Source organism: Amblyraja radiata, chromosome 2 (assembly GCF_010909765.2).
Source record: "Amblyraja radiata isolate CabotCenter1 chromosome 2, sAmbRad1.1.pri, whole genome shotgun sequence".
NCBI classification, from domain to species: domain Eukaryota; kingdom Metazoa; phylum Chordata; class Chondrichthyes; order Rajiformes; family Rajidae; genus Amblyraja; species Amblyraja radiata.
In genome coordinates this window covers 53,800,706-53,819,218 of record NC_045957.1, presented here as the reverse complement: position 1 = coordinate 53,819,218, position 18,513 = coordinate 53,800,706, and positions in this window count along the sequence as shown.

Genomic DNA, 18,513 nt, shown 5'->3' with positions numbered 1-18,513 from the left:
GGCAACGGAGGCCTTTGCCTGACCGTAGCAGCTGGAACAGTCCGTTGCAGGGGTGGAAGGGGTCTCTCATGATATTGTTGGCTCTGGAGTTGCACCTCCTGATGTATAGTTCCTGCAGGGGGGCAAGTGAAGTTCCCATAGTGCGTTCGGCCGAACGCACTACTCTCTGCAGAGCCTTCTTGTCCTTGGCAGAGCAATTCCCAAACCAGATGGTAATGTTCCCGGACAAGATGCTTTCCACCGCCGCTGCGTAGAAGCACTGGAGGATCCTCGGAGACACTCTGAATTTCCTCAATTGCCTGAGGTGGTAAAGGCTCTGCCTTGCCTTACTCACGAGTGCTGAGGCGTGTGATGCCCATGTCATATCCTCGGAGATGTGGACTCCCAGATATTTAAAACAGTTCACCCTATCCACAGGATCCCCATTTATCCTCAATGGAGTGTACGTCCTCGGATGATGTGCCCTCCTAAAGTCCATGATCAGCTCCTTCGTTTTTTTGATGTTCAAGAGGAGGCTGTTATCCTGGCACCAGAGTGCTAGACCAGCCACCTCCTCCCGGTAGGCCTTCTCGTCATTGTCTGAGATCAGGCCCACCACCACAGTGTCATCAGCAAACTTAATTAATGAGTTGGAGCTGAACCTAGCCACACAGTCATGTGTGTACAGGGAGTACAATAGGGGGCTGAGGACGCAACCCTGGGGCGATCCTGTGCTCAGGGTGAGGGACTTCGATGTATTCCCTCCCATCTTGACTACTTGGGGCCTGGCGGTGAGAAAGTCCAGGACCCAGGCACACAGGGAGGTGTTGAGCCCCAATTCCATTAGCTTCCCGGCCTAGTCTGGTGGGGATTATCGTGTTGAAGGATGAACTGTAGTCTATGAACAGCATCCTCACGTAGCCCACCACACCAGTATCTCTTCTATTTCTGAGGTGTCCAAACTCTTAAAGTATTACACAAGTACCTGTTCAAAATATGGAAAAATACCTGGCCCAGAATTGCAGGTTGCACCCAAGGATACTTGCACATGGACGTGGGTTGACTGGTGGTGATGATGGTGCGAGAGAGCAGAGATTTTGCTTTAACTTCTGTTTTAACCCATACCTCCCTCAACAGGGTCACTCCATTTCTTCAAAAGGCAGCAGATACAGATTTATTTTTGAATTTAACTGCAAAAAAAATCAATGCAACAATAAACACAAATGCCTGAAGTTAAGATAGTGATTTACAAAAAAAAATTTGAATTAATGTTTGATTATCTATTTGCCCTTTGTGGTCTATTAATTATGAGAGTTTCTGGATAGTCACCACTTTGATAGCTTTGGACATTTCCTCTGAAGATCACCGATGATTTATTACCTGTAAGTTTTGAACATGCAGCATTTTCTATGCTTTAAGATTTCTTGATTGAGAATCCTGCAGAGCATCTCCATTTCAAGGCCCATATTCCTGTTATATTCTTCAACAATGCAAGGGATGATCATTCCGATACGTCTGCACATTACTTGTCACAAGATTGCTTTTGCCTATAATTTAAAAGCAGCAACTTATATTTATGTAGCTCCATTAATGTAACGAAATGTCCCAAGAAGGCACAGAAGAAGATATTAGTGCAGATAATTAAAAGCTTAGTTTCAAGGAACAATTTAAAGGAAGAAAAATAGGCATAAATAGGCAACGAGGTGAAGAGTGAGAATTCCCAAACCTTCTCTGCTGGGATCTGAAGGTGTGGTGCAGTGGCTGGACAATTCAGGAACCAGACTTGGAAGAGTGCAGATACTTTGAGTGCTTTGGGATTGCACAAAGTTGCAAAGAAAAGGAGGATCAAGGCAAGGGAGAGCCGCTCCAATCTATCAACATATGACAGTCCCACCATCCCGGGAATTAACCTGGTGAACCTACGCTGCACTCCCTCAATAACAAGGATGTCCTTCCTCAAGTTTGGCGACCAAAACTGCACACAATACTCCAGGTGTGGTCTCACTAGGGCCCTGTACAACTGAAAAAGGACCTCTTTGCTCCTATACTCAATTTCTCTTGTTATGAAGGCCGACATGCCATTCGCTTTCTTCACTGCCTGATGTACCTGCATGCTTACTTTCATTGACTGATGAACAAGGATTCACAGAACCCGTTGTACTTCCCCTTTTTCCAATGACACCATTTAGATAATAATCTGCCTACCTGTTTATGCCACCAAAGTGGATAACCTCACATTTATCCACACTAAACTGCATCTGCCATGCATCTGCCCACTCACCCAACCTGTCCAAGTCACCCTGCACATTCCTCACAGTTCACACTGCCACCCAGCTTTGTGTCATCTGCAAATTTGCTGATGTTACTTTTAATCCCTTCATCCAAATCATTAATATATATTGTAAATAGCTGCAGTCCCAGCACCGAGCATTGCGGTACCCCACTAGTCACTGCCTGCCATTCTAAAACGGTCCCGTTAATTCCTACCCTTTGTTTCCTGTCTGCCAAACAATTTTCTATCCATGTCAGCACCCTACCACCAATACCATGTGCTCTAATTTAGCCCACTAATCTCCTATGTGGGACCGTATCAAATGCTTCCTGTAAGTCCAGGTGCACCACATCCACTGGCTCTCCCTTGTCCATTATCCTGGTTACATCCTCAAAAAATTCCAAAAGATTAGTCAAGCATAATTTCCCCTTCGTAAATCCATGCTGACAGACCGATCCTGCTTCTGCTATCCAAATGTGCTGCTATTTCATCTTTTATGATTGATTCCAGCATCTTCCCCTCCACTGATGTAAGGCTAACGGGTCTATAATTCCCTGTTTTCTCTCTCCCGCCTTTCTTAAAGAGTAGGACAACATTATCCACCTTCCAATCCACAGGAACTGATCCTGAATCTATAGAACATTGGAAAATTATCAGCAATGTTTCCACAATTTCAATAGCCACTTCCTTAAGTAACCTGGGATGCAGACCATCAGGCCCTGGGGATTTATCAGCCTTCAGTCCCATCAGTCTACCCAATACCATTTCCTGCATAATGTGAATCTCCTTCAGTTCCTCCGCCACCCCAGATCCTCTGGCCACTAGTACACCAGGAAGATTGTTTGTGTCCTCCTTCGCGAAGACAGATCCAAAGTACCTGTTCAACTCATCTGCCATTTCCTTGTTCCCCATAATAAATACCCCCTTTTCATCCAACTTTGACCTTAACTAGTTTTTTTCTCTTCACATACCTAAAGAAGCTTTTGCTATCCTCCTTTATATTCTTGGCTAGCTTACCTTTGTACCTCATCTTTTCTCCCCATATTGCCTTTTTAGTTGTCTTCTGTTGCTCTTTAAAAGTTACCCAATCCTCTGGCTTCCCGCTCATCTTTGCTATGTTAGATTTCTTCTCTTTTATTTTCAGACTCTCCCTGACTTCCTTAGTCTGCCACAGTCGCCCCTTACTCCCCTTGGAATCCTTCTTCCTCTTTGGAATGATCCGATCCTGCACCTTCTGTATTATTCCCAGAAATACCTGCCATTGTTTTTCCACTGCAAAACCGTGGGGATGATGAAACCACCGATGCTTGGCAGATCAATGAGAAGGCAATTTCCCTACCGACGGGTGATGACTGGGGCCGGTGAAGCAACAAGTCGGTCTTTCCCATATATGCGTTATTGGCGCACTGCTCTGGGGACACGTGGAGGTTACAGTATTTCCACTAAGAGCAGGGGACAACAATTGCCAGTGGCACACCCAGAGGTAGGTGGGTCGGGTCCTGTAAAAGACATAGTAAATGTCTCACACTTATAAGTTGGAGGAAGATTACAATTCTTCCTAAAAGAATGGCAAAAAATAACATCTGATGCATTTATACTGTGCTGTATTGTGGGGTTTAGAATTGAATTCTACCCATGTCTTGATCCTCCTACTCAGCATATTTTGAGTAGGACACTATTTTCTCAAAAGAAGAAAATGTGGAGATTCAAGCAGAACTTCAAATATTGTGTAAAAAAGGGGTAATTGAAAAGTCATTCCACCAACGCCATCAATTTGTGTCAAGTATCTTTTCAAGAGCAAAAAAAGGATGGTGGATGTAGAATTATTCTAGATCTGACAAGTCTTAACCTTTATGTACAGTATAAACATTTAAAAATGGAGACATTTGCCAATGCCATACAGCTAATATCAAGAAAATACTATAAGGCCAGCATAGATCTTCAAGATGCATATTATTCTGTGGCTGTGCATGGTAATGATCGTAGATACTTAAAGTTCAACTGGATGAGCCAACAATGTCAATTTAAAGCATTGCCTAATGATTTAACCTCAGCTCCTAGACTATTTACGAAATTGTTAAAACCAATCTTAGCATTACTAAGAGCTCAAGGTCATTTGGTAATGGCCTATTTGGATGATATACTAATTGTGGGAGATACGGGCTACAACAGAAGCATCAGTGTCAAGAATCAAAGTAACTTTCGAGAGGCTGAGATTTATTATCCATCCAGATAAGTCCAAATTGTTATCAAACACAGAAATTGATTACTTGGGTTTCACTATCAATTCAGAACACATGATAGTGACTCTGCCCAGGGATAAAAGACTGCAGTTAATTGAAGGTTGCATCAAGCTGATTGCACACCACCAACCCTCAATTAGACAAGTGGCAAGCTTGCTTGACAAACTAATTGCTTCGTTTCCAGCTGTACAATTTGGACCACTGCATTATCAGCAGTTACAGCGAGCAAAAGTACAGGCATTAAGAAAACAAGCAGGGCATTTTGACAGGCCCATGCAATTACCAGTTGCAGCTATTACTGATATACAATGGTGGATCAGGAATGTGTCAAATGCCTCCAGAGAAATCCTGGTTGAAACACCTTCCTTCATTCTACAGACTGATGTAAGTGCTCTAGGTTTGGGCGCTCCTAATACTATTTCCAGCTGTGGAGGTAGATGGAATGTGGAAGAAGTACCTTTGCTCCAAGAACAAGGATTAATTACCTAGAGCTGTTAGGAACATTTTATGGGCTTAAAGCTTATTGCTCTAATATGCAAAATCTACATGTTCAGGTACAGATTGACAACACTACGGCAGTAGCGTATGTTAATCATATGGGTGGTATCGTCAGAATCTTGTGATAGATTGGCAAACGTGATCTGGACCTGGTGTATTACCAGAAACATTTGGCTTTCAGCAACCTACCTACCAGGTAGATTCAACACAGTTGCAGATACAAGGTCACGGAAATTAAATGACAACACAGAATGGATGCTAAATCGTGACACATTTAATAAAATTGTAGCACGGTTCGGAATGCCAGAAATTGACTTGTTTGCATCCAGACTTAACCACCAGTTACCTAAATATGTGTCATGGGAACCTGATTCTGAGGCAGTAGGTGTGAATGCTTTCTCGCTGCATTGGGGAAGAATGTTTTTGTATGCATTTCCTCCATTTTGCCTCATTAGTCGGTGTATACAGAAGATTAAGCAGGACTCCATTGCAGGAGTACTGGTGGTGCCAGACTGGCCTACACAACCATGGTACCCTCAAATGTTAAAAATAATCACAAAGCCCCTTATGATGATTCCTAAACAGGAAAATCTGCTTGTGCACCCTGTAACTGGTGATTCACATCCTTTACATGACGGTATTAATTTGTTGATTTGCAGATTCTAAAGAGGCCATATCTCGGAAGACGACTATCAGATCGTACTGTGGATGTTATGGCAGCAGCCTGGAGGGATAGTACCCAGAAGCAGTACATTTCCTACATAAGGAAATTTGTTTAAGGCAGAATATTACATATCGCACTGCAGACAGCTCAGACGTGTTAGAGTTTCTTTCAAATCTATATTTTGATTTGCAGTTAAGCTATAGTGCAATCAATCAACTGTGGGGGAAGGCACAAAGTCCAGTCCCCATCCTCTTGTCCACCCAAAGTCGGGCCTAATTGAGGCCTCCACAGTCGCCGCCACGGCGCCCGATGTTCTCGCCGGGTGATGGTGCTCCGGCGTCGGGAGAACCCCCAGCGGCTTGGGGTGCCAGGAACGACCGCCTTCCCACCGGAGACCGCGGCTTCCAAGCCAACAGACCGCGCCGGACGGAGCTCCGCACACTGGCGATCTCAGCAAGAGATTCCAGGCTCCGGGATGTAACGTTCAGTGTCGCAGCTTGCCGCTCCACAGAACCGCGGCTCCACAATGTTCTTATCGGCGGTCCCAGCATACTGGAGTTCCAGCGCGGCGACCCAGGAAAGGCATCGCCCGCTCCGCAATAGCGCTCCAGCGCTGCGCCGCCGCCAAAGCCGATGTTCTGCGCCGCCGCCAAAGCCGATGTTCTGCGCCGCCGCCAAAGCCGATGTTCTGGCCAGGTCCCCTCAGGGAAACGTCGCTCCAGGACCCGCTGGTAGGCCGCAAGGACAGGTCGAAGTCGCTGCTCGGAGGAAGGCAACCCCTTCGACCAGGTAGGGACTCGAAAAGCAGTTTCCCCCTTCCCCCCCACCACCCCCCACACATAAAAAGATTAGGCCCCCTGACTGCACACTCAACGTACTAAAAATAATAAAAAAGAAGGGGAAAAAAAACGGACAGCTGCAGGACAGGCAGCCGTTCAGGACAGCGCCTCCTCCGGTATTTGGTTCCCATGAAGTTCTCTTCTTGAAATTCTTGCTGATGCCTTTTCCTGTTCTATTTCTGTGTAGATGACCTTTGCAACTGGTTGAAGCAAACAACAGCAGGTGCTACCAAACTGAATCAATAAAAGAAAATACTGTCAATACTCAGCAAGTCAAGGAACAGAAGTGAGATTATGGGTCAAGGAAGATAGACAAAAAATGCTAGAGCAACAGCGGTTCAGGCAGCATCTCTGGAGAAAAAGAATAGGTGACTTTGGGTCGAGACCCTTCCGCAGACCCGGGTCAAGGAACTTTGATCACAACTGGAAAAGTGGGCAGATTGGAAGGAATTAACCAATGTATGAGTGACATTTTAAATTTCTGTCCTGGAGACGACAGGAACCAGTGTTGGTCAGCAAGGCCAGAGATGATAGGTGAGTGAAATTTGTTGCAAATATGACATGAAAAGCACATTTTTTGATGATTTCAAGTTACAGGAATATGAATAAGGAGATCCTTACATGAGAACCAAGTCCTAACATTAATAACCAAGTCTGGAGGCTACAAATTGAAGTGTCGGCAGCAGATCACCTAACGTAAGACTTGAGCGATGTTATTAAGATGAAAATAAACAGCCCTTATGAGATGGATGATATAAGTCGGAAGCTCGTCTGCAAGTTGGATAGGAACCCACATCTCTTCCTTCCTTACTACCCTCAGCTTATTTGTAAAAGGAAATAAATTAAGCCTCCCTCACCCCTTCTCACACACAAATGTTATGTTGATTATTACTTAGAATCATAGAGTAATTCAGGATCTTTCCTGAGATGCACTGAACATTGACGGTCGATCGCACACACATCGATTTGCTCACTCTCAAGATGTGCTGACAATACCAAGCTGGAGCCCTCTGCGGGATAAAATCCACAATGTAGGTTACTGTAGAGAACAAATTGTCCTGGGTGATTTTCTCGGCAGCCAGAGGCAGAATCCGGAAGGTATGGCTGTATTCCAGGTACTCTCCAGTAACGCATGGTGCCCAGTGACAGATGCCTTAACTACTTCAACATACACTTGAATGTGGAGTCAAGTTTGAAGTTTGATTGACTGAGAAATACAGCATGGAAGTAGGCCATTCTGTCCACCGAGTCCACGCCAACCTTCAATTCACACTAGATCTTTGTTATCCCATTTTTGCATCAACTCCATACAGACTTGGGTCAATTTACTGAGGCCAATACCAGTTGTTCTTGATGTGGACATTTGTAGCAGAAGTCTGCTTTGACAAACATTTAGTTTATAGTGGTTCTTCTCACACAGTATCTGAGCTAAGGCAGAGTTATGGAACTGGGGAGAGAAATGGAGTCTATTAATAGCAGCATGACTGGGTTGCCTGACCACATTTTGAAGAGAACACTGTTTCCATGTAGAATAGTGCAATATTTGGTTGTACCCTTTGGCTGTCCCTTCTTCACAATGAATTCACCAAGTGTCATCGGAGTAGATCAGAGTTATAACAAATAAGGGTTATAAACAATCAAATAATCTCTGAGGTGTTATATATCTACAACTAACACACAAAATACTGGAATTATCCAGAAGGTCTTTCGAGAAGATGGAGGAATTAATATTTCAGATTCTCTTCATTTTCTGAAATTTGAACTTATGGCAGCTGAATGTTTCCAGGAATTAATGTTTTTCACAAAGGATACATGAAACATAGATCACAGGCAGTCAGTACTAACTTGGCACATTTCCACAGAATGGAAAATGGTCTCATTTCATCCATCAAAGAGAATAGTGCACTTTTTTAATAATGACCAAATCGAGGTGAGTGTGTGACTAGTTATTGATTGATATTGATTTTGATTGATATAATTTAATTGCCACACAACCAAGGTCGGTGGTATTTGGGTTGCCAGCAGCGGTACAGTAATAAAGAACACAACCACAATAAAAATTTTACACAAACATCCACCACAGCATTCATCACTGTGGTGGAAGGCACATAGCTTGGCCAGTCCTCCTCCATTTTCCCCCGTGGTCGGGACCTCCACCCTCCACAGCCGTTGCTGCGGGCATCCAGATGGTAAGGGACAAAGTCAAAGTCAAGGTGAGTCCAGGATCAGCTCTTCCCAACCAGAGACCGCGGCTTCAGGCTGGTGTAGGCCGCAGGCCGGCGGTCAAAGTTTTAAAGTACCTGCCGTGCCGCAGCCGGAAGCACCGCAGTCTGCAGGGCCGGCGGTCGAAGCTCCCCTCCAGGGGAGATGATAAGTCCATACCACGCCCGCGGTAGAAGACGGCCGCGGGCCGGCGGTGGAAGCTTCTTCTTCCACCCGGGTCCCCAACGTGAGATCCCGGGCTGTAGACGCCGCACCAGCTGGAGTTCTGCAGACCGCGGCTTCAGGCTGCCGGCTGCCGCGGGCCAGCGTAATGGAGCGCTCCCCTCCAGCGCGGTCTCACCCGCTCCGCGCCGAAAGTCCACGCTGCGCCCGCCGCTGAAGCTCCGGGCGCGTCACCGGGAAAGTCCGCGCCGATCCTTGCTGTTAGGCCACGGGGGAGGCGACCTGAAAAAGTCGCCTCTCCATGGAAGAGGCGGCCGAAACGGTTTCCCCCTTACCCCCCCACACCACCCCCCACACATAACACACAAAGAAACATTAAAAACACACTTTTAAACATACTAAAAAAAGTTGAAAAAAGACGGACACGCTGCCGACAGGCTGCTGCCAGTGCAGCGCCCCCTACCGAATTCATTTCCAGTACAATTTATGCAAAATCCTGAATAACTCTTTGATTCTAATTGATAATACACATAATGACTGGGAACAAAAGAGGGAGGGGGTGTCATTTATTTCCAGGGATTTTTTTGTTAATGGCATTCATCCTCTCAGGGTACATTCGATTATCCCCACTTACTTCCCTGTAGCCTATTCTTGCTCATATATTCAACAACTCTCTCTCTGATTCTCCGAACACTCACCTACATGAGGGGCAGCTTGGTTTAGTTTAGTTTGGTTTAGTTTAGTTTAGTGTTATTTAGTGTCACATGTACATAGATACAGTGTTGAAGCATGTTATTCTGTCAAATAATACTATAAATGAGTATGACGGATCCTTTTCTAGAGCAACACACAGAGAGTCGCCATATTCTGGTGTCATCTTGAAACTTCCAAGTCTCTGAAACATCTGATCTAGTCCCAACCAGATTTGCAATTTCTTATGTTCTCACCTTCAGGCCCAGTGTCCGGGCAACAACGGATCTAGGCAGTGGGGATCGGCCTGGCCCAGCACAATGCTGTTGGCTCCTTCCACCACTGCTCCTTGCAGTCGACCACAAAATAGAATTTATTGTATTTATAGCTACTTTTGGATGTTCCAAACAAATCAATGAAAGATTTTGAAAAACAGCCACTGATGTAAACTTAACAGCCAGCTTGTGCAGAACAAGTTTTTAAAACAGTAATGAGATAGTAAGCAGAAAAATCTGTATCATCACTAATGTTTGAGAGAACAATGTTGGCTCAAGACTTCAGGGAACATTTTGTTGAACTTCTTCCAAACCCCACCATTGAATCTACTTAGTCAGTAAATCAACCAACATATTGTGAAACACAGGAGGAAAATGGAGCATGGGATGAAATGAGCGGATAAGGAAGGGAAACGTGCATTTGATCTTAAATGACAATGTGCTTTATTGAGCTGAATCAGCAAGGTTAAAACAAAGACAATTGATACCCAAGTTTGAAAATGCAGCAACCTTTGGGTTCTATTTGTTGTCCTTTAAAACATAATTGAATTGAATGATGGATCTGCTGAAATATCACAATTGTTCACAGTGAAAACTTGCAATTACAGTTCCCACAGTATTGCAAACCAACAGCTATTTTGGAGAAAATGAAGCCCTTTGAGAGCGTTCGCAGCAGATTTAAAGAGATTCCAGGTTTTAACCAACTTACAAAATGAAAGTAGGATGAACCCACTGTGATAAAAGTGTGGTCCATTTAATAAAAAATTGAGGAGATCCATATAACGTGCTTACTTTTAAGCTGGATGAGCACGATAAAATGCCCTTGGGGAAGACATGATAAAGAAAAAGACAAAATGTGATTTAATTTACTGCACTTGAGTTTTTAAGGCAGTAAAAAATCTAAAAAAAGGTTTGATAGTGGTCAGTGGTCAATTAAGTATCTTTCAGAAACAGTTCTGGCCAGATGGAAGTAATTTGCTGAAAGTGGTGAAAGAGGATGAAAAAAAATTACCCTTCGTTCTGTTTCCAGTTAAGTTACCGAGTTGGTTGGAAAAATCTCAAGAAACGTGCGTTTTTCTTGAGGTTTTGCGGATAGCCCTCAAATTGTTGGACTGAATATTTTGCACAAATGTAAATTGACAAATCTGAGGATCAAAAGCACTGTTCAGAGACTGGAGAATGTGACAGATGTGAGTAATGCATTAATCATCATTCACAATAAAAGAAAATAAGAACCATATGTGTTTATCACAGTCCACAGGCTCGCCACTTCCATCTAGTGTATCTTTAGGGTGTGAAGTATCATCAATGGCTATTCCATTTATTAGCTACTACCCTCTGATGGAAGATAAAGGAGTTTGAAGGGCTGGACTTCCAAACATCAGAACAGCTTCTTCCCCACTGCTATCAGACTCCTTTCTTCACACACGCTTCCCACATACTCTTAATTCTACATCATTTGGTTATTCTGTTATTGTACCATGGTATTAGAAACATAGAAACATAGAAAATAGGTGCAGGAGTAGGCTGATCATCCAACTCAGTATCCTGTTCCTGCCTTCTCTCCATACCCCCTGATACCTTTAGCCACAAGGGCCACATGAACTGGCGTCAACTACCTTTTGTGGCAGAGAATTCCAGAGATTCACCACTCTCTGTGTGAAAAATGTTTTTCTCATCTCAGTCCTAAAAAATTTCCCCCTTATCCTTGAACTGTGACCCCTTGTTCTGGACTTCCCCAACATCGGGAACAATCTTCCTGCATCTAGCCTGTCCAACCCCTTAAGAATTTTGTAAGTTTCTATAAGATCCCCCCTCAATCTTCTAAATTCTAGCGAGTACAAGCCGAGTCTATCCAGTCTTTCTTCATATGAAAGTCTTGACATCCCAGGAATCAGTCTGGTGAACCTTCTCTGCACTCCCTCTATGGCAAGAATGTCTTTCTTCAGATTAGGAGACCAAAACTGTACGCAATACTCCAGGTGTGGTCTCACCAAGACCCTGTACAACTGCAGTAGAACCTCCCTGCTCCTATACTCAAATCCTTTTGCTATGAATGCTAACATACCATTCGCTTTCTTCACTGCCTGCTGCACCTGCATGCCTACTTTCAATGACTGCATGTCTACTTTCAATGACAATTGCTTTGCACTCCTTAACATTAATTTATCATTAATTGTATCTTCAGTTGTATTTATTATTACCATGTATACCGTTTACTCCATGAGCTTCATGCGAACAAGGAATTTAATTGTACCCTGGTTTTTATGGGAATGAGCTCATCTGCATCTTGTCCACCAAGATTCGGTATTATACAAAATTACAGCTTGTAAAAGTACATTGATTAATAGTAGCATACCCTGGATTTCTAGGTTAATCTGCACACATGTGAAAATCTTAAAGTTGCCACCACTGTCAGAAGAGCCATTGCAAATACTCAGCCCCAGGTCATTAACTACATTCAAGAAATATTTGACAGTGTTTCTTTTTTATACTGTTAAAGTTATAGGTGGTCACTTACTTAATGGAAAAAAATTCCAAAGGAACATTTTTGAAACCTCCCAGGCAAACCTACAACCTAAGTCTGGAAGCTTGCTATAACCTATTGGCAGAGAGGTGGACAATGTAAGAAAGTTCAGCAAATGAGCATAATGGCTTCACAATCTAAACCTTAATGTTGGTTCTGTTCAGATGGGAAATATTTCCACAATCAATCATTCTCAGTGGGGAGCAACACTCGAAAGAGGGGCAGTTCAGCCAATTGTGGGTCAACAGCTTGTGGTCTCCTGCTTTGGGTTAAATGGAAAACCTGGGATGTCTGTTTTGGTCTAGCCATAAATGTCTAATATCAACCACATTGGAAATGCTAATGGCTGATCTTAGAATTTAGTGCACTTAGTGAAGAGGAAGAAGGCATTGAATGCTGGAAAACTACAGGCCACAAGTCTATACACCCCCACCCAGTGCTTACTGACACCATTAACCCTCTCAGAGCATTGACCCTCTCCAGAGCTGCTTGATTCAGGAATCATTTGTGTAGGAAGGAACTGCACATGCTGGTTGACACAAAATGCTGGAGTAACTTCTCGGGTCAGGCAGCATCACTGGAGAAAAGGAATAGGTGATGTTTCGGGTTGAAATCCTTATTCAGATTGAGAGTCAGGGGAGTGGGAAATTAGAGGTTCAGAACAAATCACAGCCAACACTGATGATTCAAGAATTACCTCATATTTCAAATGGGCAGCTAACCCAATGGTATGATACTGATTTTTCTAAATTCAAGAAACCCTTGCATTCCCTCTCTCTCCGTTCTCCTCCACTCTAGTTGTCTTGCTAGTTTCACTGTTTGTATCCCTTCATTAACACCTCTTCTACAGCCAACAAGTAACCATTGTGGGCTCCACCTTTATTGAGCATCGCTACCAGCTGTGATTTGTTCTGTAACTTTTCATACCTCTGGTTTCCCTCTCCCCTGACTTTCAGTCGGAAGAATTATCTTCAACTGAAACATCACCAATTCCTTTTCTCCAGAGATGCTGCCTGATCCTCTAAGTTACTCCAGCATTTTACATTTATCTTCTGATATCGGAATCAGTTTTTTTCTATCGATCGCTGCTTTATATACTGCTGTTAGAAGATAATGAGCTTTTCTGGACTTCTTTGCAAACTTGGTTTTATTTGAACCTTACAATGTTTTTTTTCTTTCCCCTATACTAAGTAAAACAATTAAATAAGTACTGGCAATTGAATAATCACCAAGATGATTAGACAAATAAATGGGTTTTTTAAAGGTGAATTAAATTAGCTGAGATCTGGCATCATTGTGATGGGTGAATGGTGTCAGAATATGCTTCAATCTTGTTGAACTTCAGTGTAATGAAGACTATCATTTGGTGAGGTGTATATCGGATAGACATGCTTCTTAATGCCTTGCAGGATTACCTTCCTCTCCACTTTGTAAATAAGTGCCCTGTTACTTTTGCACCGAATGACTGAAACAAAATTAACAACCGTTTCTGGGGCATTTCACATCACCCCAGCATTACAGCTGGTCACTTTCCTGTAACACTTCTTACACTTCTGATTTAGGATCTACATCAGCCATGGATTAAATAATGTTTTTTTTACTGTGGTAGAGAAATTAAGTCACATCGTAACCAGCACCAGGCTAGAGCTACACTAATATAAGCCCCTAATGGTTTTCTAACCTTCAGGGCACCTCCTCTCCACCACCAACACCCATTATTCTAAACCTCTTCCATTCACAAATTTCATATCACAATCCCCTCAGGCCTGATGCACGGCTTCTCCTTGAGTTGACCCACCAATCCCAAAGTTCTGACCCTTCAATTACCCAAGGACCAATCTCTCCCTATTCTGAATTCCCAGCCCTCCAATTTCCAAATGGACCTGACCCAATAAATATCCATTCGCTCATAACAAACCTCCCTAATCTGAAGATTTCTGCAGCCACCACACTCACCCCAGGCCCTGATCCTCTACCCAATCCTTCCTTCCAACTGGTGATCCTTCAGTGGTCCTCAACTGCTGGCTCTCTTCCTGTATCTGTCTGTAAAATCTGGAAGTGTGTATGATTTACTTCCCCAAACAGAGATAATGCCATTGAAAAAAAATTTGGATGATGTGACCAAAAAATAAACTTTGATCAAATTGCATATTGCAATCTCCTGATCAGTGTTTAAAAAGCGGAGTAATTTAATTTTTCTGCTGAATGTCATCCCTGTATAAATCGCACAGACTTTATAAAGTCTTGTTATTTCATTATGTAAAACAGTGTCTGAGAATTCCCATTGTTATTTTATCCCATTACTGATGAGGGGAAGAAAATACGATGATTCAGTTGGTTTTCAACTGATGGACACTGCGATTTGCTTTAGACAGGCTAAAGTTATTCCTTGCCTTTTTATGCTTGAGATGTTAGGCTGCTGTGGTGAAGAGTTCATAGCAGTGTGTGCATTAACATTTTCAAATGCTCCCCTGAAGGGCTTATAGAAAAGGTTACAGTAATAAATTGAATTTTAAACACAAGACTTGACTTTGGGGCATTTGTATGGCCATGGTACACTTGGACGACATTCTGTCAGACAGGATTTTGACTTAAATGTGTTTTCCTTCCAGCTCCACAACATCTACAGATGTTGCGCTATAGGTCAGGCTGACCGAAACAGTTGGTTACAATCATATGTGCCTATTTAATAAACAAATCATTAACAAGCAGCATATATTGCAGAATGGGTATGTATATGAGTGCTAAAATAGAATCACAGTTAACACACTATTAAATAGAAATAAAACGTGCTGCCTCTGTGCAATTTAGCCAAGGAAAAGGATAATGAACATTTCTGACTAATGTCCTCATACCCCCACTAGCAATGATGACTGCTCTCCACCTTGACTCTCCATCACAGATTTCCAAGATCATGAAATACTGTTACCACAATCATACAACCAAACTTTTCAGAATTTAAAAAAAACATTTCCAACCATTTTTGGAGGGAGGTGCAGAAACTGTGTCCCCAGTAGGGCTTTCAGAGGAGCATAGAAGAGTCCCCATGCTCCATGTGGAAGATTATTTATCCCTCAAATAATATCACTTAGTTTAGATTGCCTGATCATTGTGGCATTGCTGCTTTGATTAGAGAATGATGATTTGGGGACATTAAATGCAGCATGAGGATCTGATAACATCAAAAGTAAGCAGTTTAGTAATCAGTAATGGAAACTTAAATAAGAAATATAGTCCTAGCTCTAGCCGAGCACCCTAAAAGGCAAGCCAAGGGCTCCATGCATTATATTATCTACAGTTTTCATGCATTATATTATCTACTGTTTCACTTAAGTCTAAGTAGATTAGGACCTGCTTATCTAAAAACCAGTGCATCAGCAGATGACCCAGTACCAGAGTCCTGTTTAACACCTGCTGACTTCAGGGCATGACAACAAAGTTGTCATCAATGCGAGTGTTTAGGAAGGAGTGAACCTCCAGCCTGCACTAGGAAAGATTCCACTTGCCTCAACTATTCCATTCCTTTTTAGTGAACCCTGAGCAATATTCTTTACACAAGGGCAAGTGTTGGAGGAAAGGTGTGAAATGTTTAGAGGCCATGACACGACTTATCTACCTCTTGTAGGAATGGGTGACATAACCTGCTGGCATATTCATCTCCCAACTGTTAACTGGTTTGGCCTTGTGCTGCCACAGGAGGAATTGGATGGACCAAAGTCAATTTTTTCACACTGTGAACCGACTGCCAGCTAAAATTCACCCTTACCAGCAGTAACTTCACACAAACCTAGACATTTGATAATATGGTGCTATATTTATAGGAACTATATGGTCAAAAATTGATTGAATCCATAGGGGACTTCATTTAAGATGAAATTGTGCCCATTGCAAAATTGGACAGTACACATCCATGCACAATTTAGACCAGTGCCCCAAACATTCCTCCATAGCAGGCACAAACCGGACAATATCACAATGTCGCTGCATGGTGGTGCAGCAGTAGAGCTGCTGCCTTCTAACATCAAAGGCCCGGGTTCGTTCCTGTCTGTGTGTGCTGTCTGTTAGGAGTTTGCACATTCTCTCTGTGACCGTGTGGGTTTTCTCCGGTGCTCCGGTTTCCTCCCACATTCCAAAGACTTCTAGGTTCCATAGGGTTATAGGTTAATTGACTTTCGTTGTAAACTCTCCTTAGTGTGTAGGATAGTGCTTGTGTACGGGGATTGCTGGTCAGCATGGACTCGGCAGGCAGAAGGGCCTGCTTCCACGCTGCATCTCTAAATGCTAAACTAAACTCATGCAATTTGTGCCGAACCTTCCTAAATGAAATCTCAAAGCTCCATGCTATGACTGTCATGGTCCAGTCTTGCTTCAACTGGGAGCATATCATGATTTGTTTATGTTTCACTAACTATTTAAAAGGAGAGACTCACTGCTGGCATCGGGTGACATATCTGGTAACTTGCAAGGGACTGCAGTCTAATCAAATATGTACCGCTGAGTTACTCCAGCATTTTGTGTCTAACTTCAGGTAAACCAGCGTATGTAGTTCCTTCCTACAGATGTTCCAAGTTCCACTGCGTATACTAAATTTTTAATTGAGTTTTTTTTCCCTCTGGCATTTAATTGCTGAAACAATAATTCTATGGGAATTACCAGTGGAGTCTTCACTAGTTACTAGTTATTACTAAAGGCATTGTCAGGGTTACAGCTAGCCACTCAGAATAGACTGGGCTCCTCAAGGCAGGGGGAAAAAACAAAGAGCTTGCTTCCAAAGAGTCTTCAAAGACACCACATGCAACCTGGACTCTTTTCTAATGAACAGTATTCCCAAACTCAGATTTACCAAGGCAGTAATCTGCGAGGTTTGCAACACTGATGGACGACCTTTTCCCATGCCATCATCCCTGACTACACTTTCTGTGGAAGCCAAAGTCATTCTAACTCTCAACTTCCTTACCACAGGACCTTTCCAAAATGCTGCACCAGAAAGGTCAGCAAGGCACTATAGCGACAAAGGAATTATTTCAATCACTGATTCCAATGAGGTCTAGGTGGCATCAAGGACACTAAGATGCAGCAGTGTTGGTGGCCTCATATGAGTACAGGCAGCAAATGTTTCCACTCTTTCAATGCGCCTTGTGCCTGTGGATCACTCAACGAATTTCCTGGCGGGGAATGCCAGGTTTCTGGGAATGCACACCTGAATGCCTACATATTCAGCAGCCTGCATTGATCCTGGGTGATAAGGAATGCATCGTTCTTCCCTCACATACTGCTTTGCAACTTCACCTGTGCTGATTGTTCTCCCAGTCACAGGGAGAACCTACAAACTCCACCCAGACAGCACCCAACATCAGGATTGAACCCGGATCACTGGCGCTGTGAGGCAGCGCCTCTACCAGCTACGCCACCGTGCCATTAACACATAGATTAATTATATGAAGATCATATTATTTAGGTTGTTTGCTAACCAATCAACTCATCTCAGTATTTCCAAAAGAGAAGCAACTTGCACAAATAACTCACAAAATACACTTTCCTCAGAGGAGCAGCTCAAGTCATTGTTAGAATTCACAATTCACTAATACTCTTTCACCAAATCCTCACCATTGTTAAGGATCCCCATGTTAAGGAAATCTCCAAGAAAAGGAGCAACATTTGATGTGTGGTTCATCTCACATTGGGACCTTCACCATTTTATTTTGCTTTTTCGGGTGACCCTCCCTCAGACATGGGCATAATAAATATTGTAAGGGGCATAGAATTGTGAGATTTAATTAAATGGAAGTCCCTTGTGGACATTGCTAGAACAGCACATCAGCTTAGATAGGGGTCAATGTTATAACACAATTATGCTGTCTGCTGCAGCGACCTATAAATTCTAAAGGGAAAGCATCACTCATGTCTCATGGGCACCAAGTTGATACTCGAAGGTATTCCCCTTACAGGTACGGATTTAACAACCTGTATAAGAGTACATAATACCAGGGTTTGTAAGTACACCAGCAGCTAGCACTCTTGTTTCACTTAATGAAGGATGGAACTCAAAAACAAAAAAATGCCAAAAATACACAGTAGGCCAAACAACATCTGAGAGAGAAACAGAGTGAATATTCCTGATCAACATACCCTTTGTCTGAA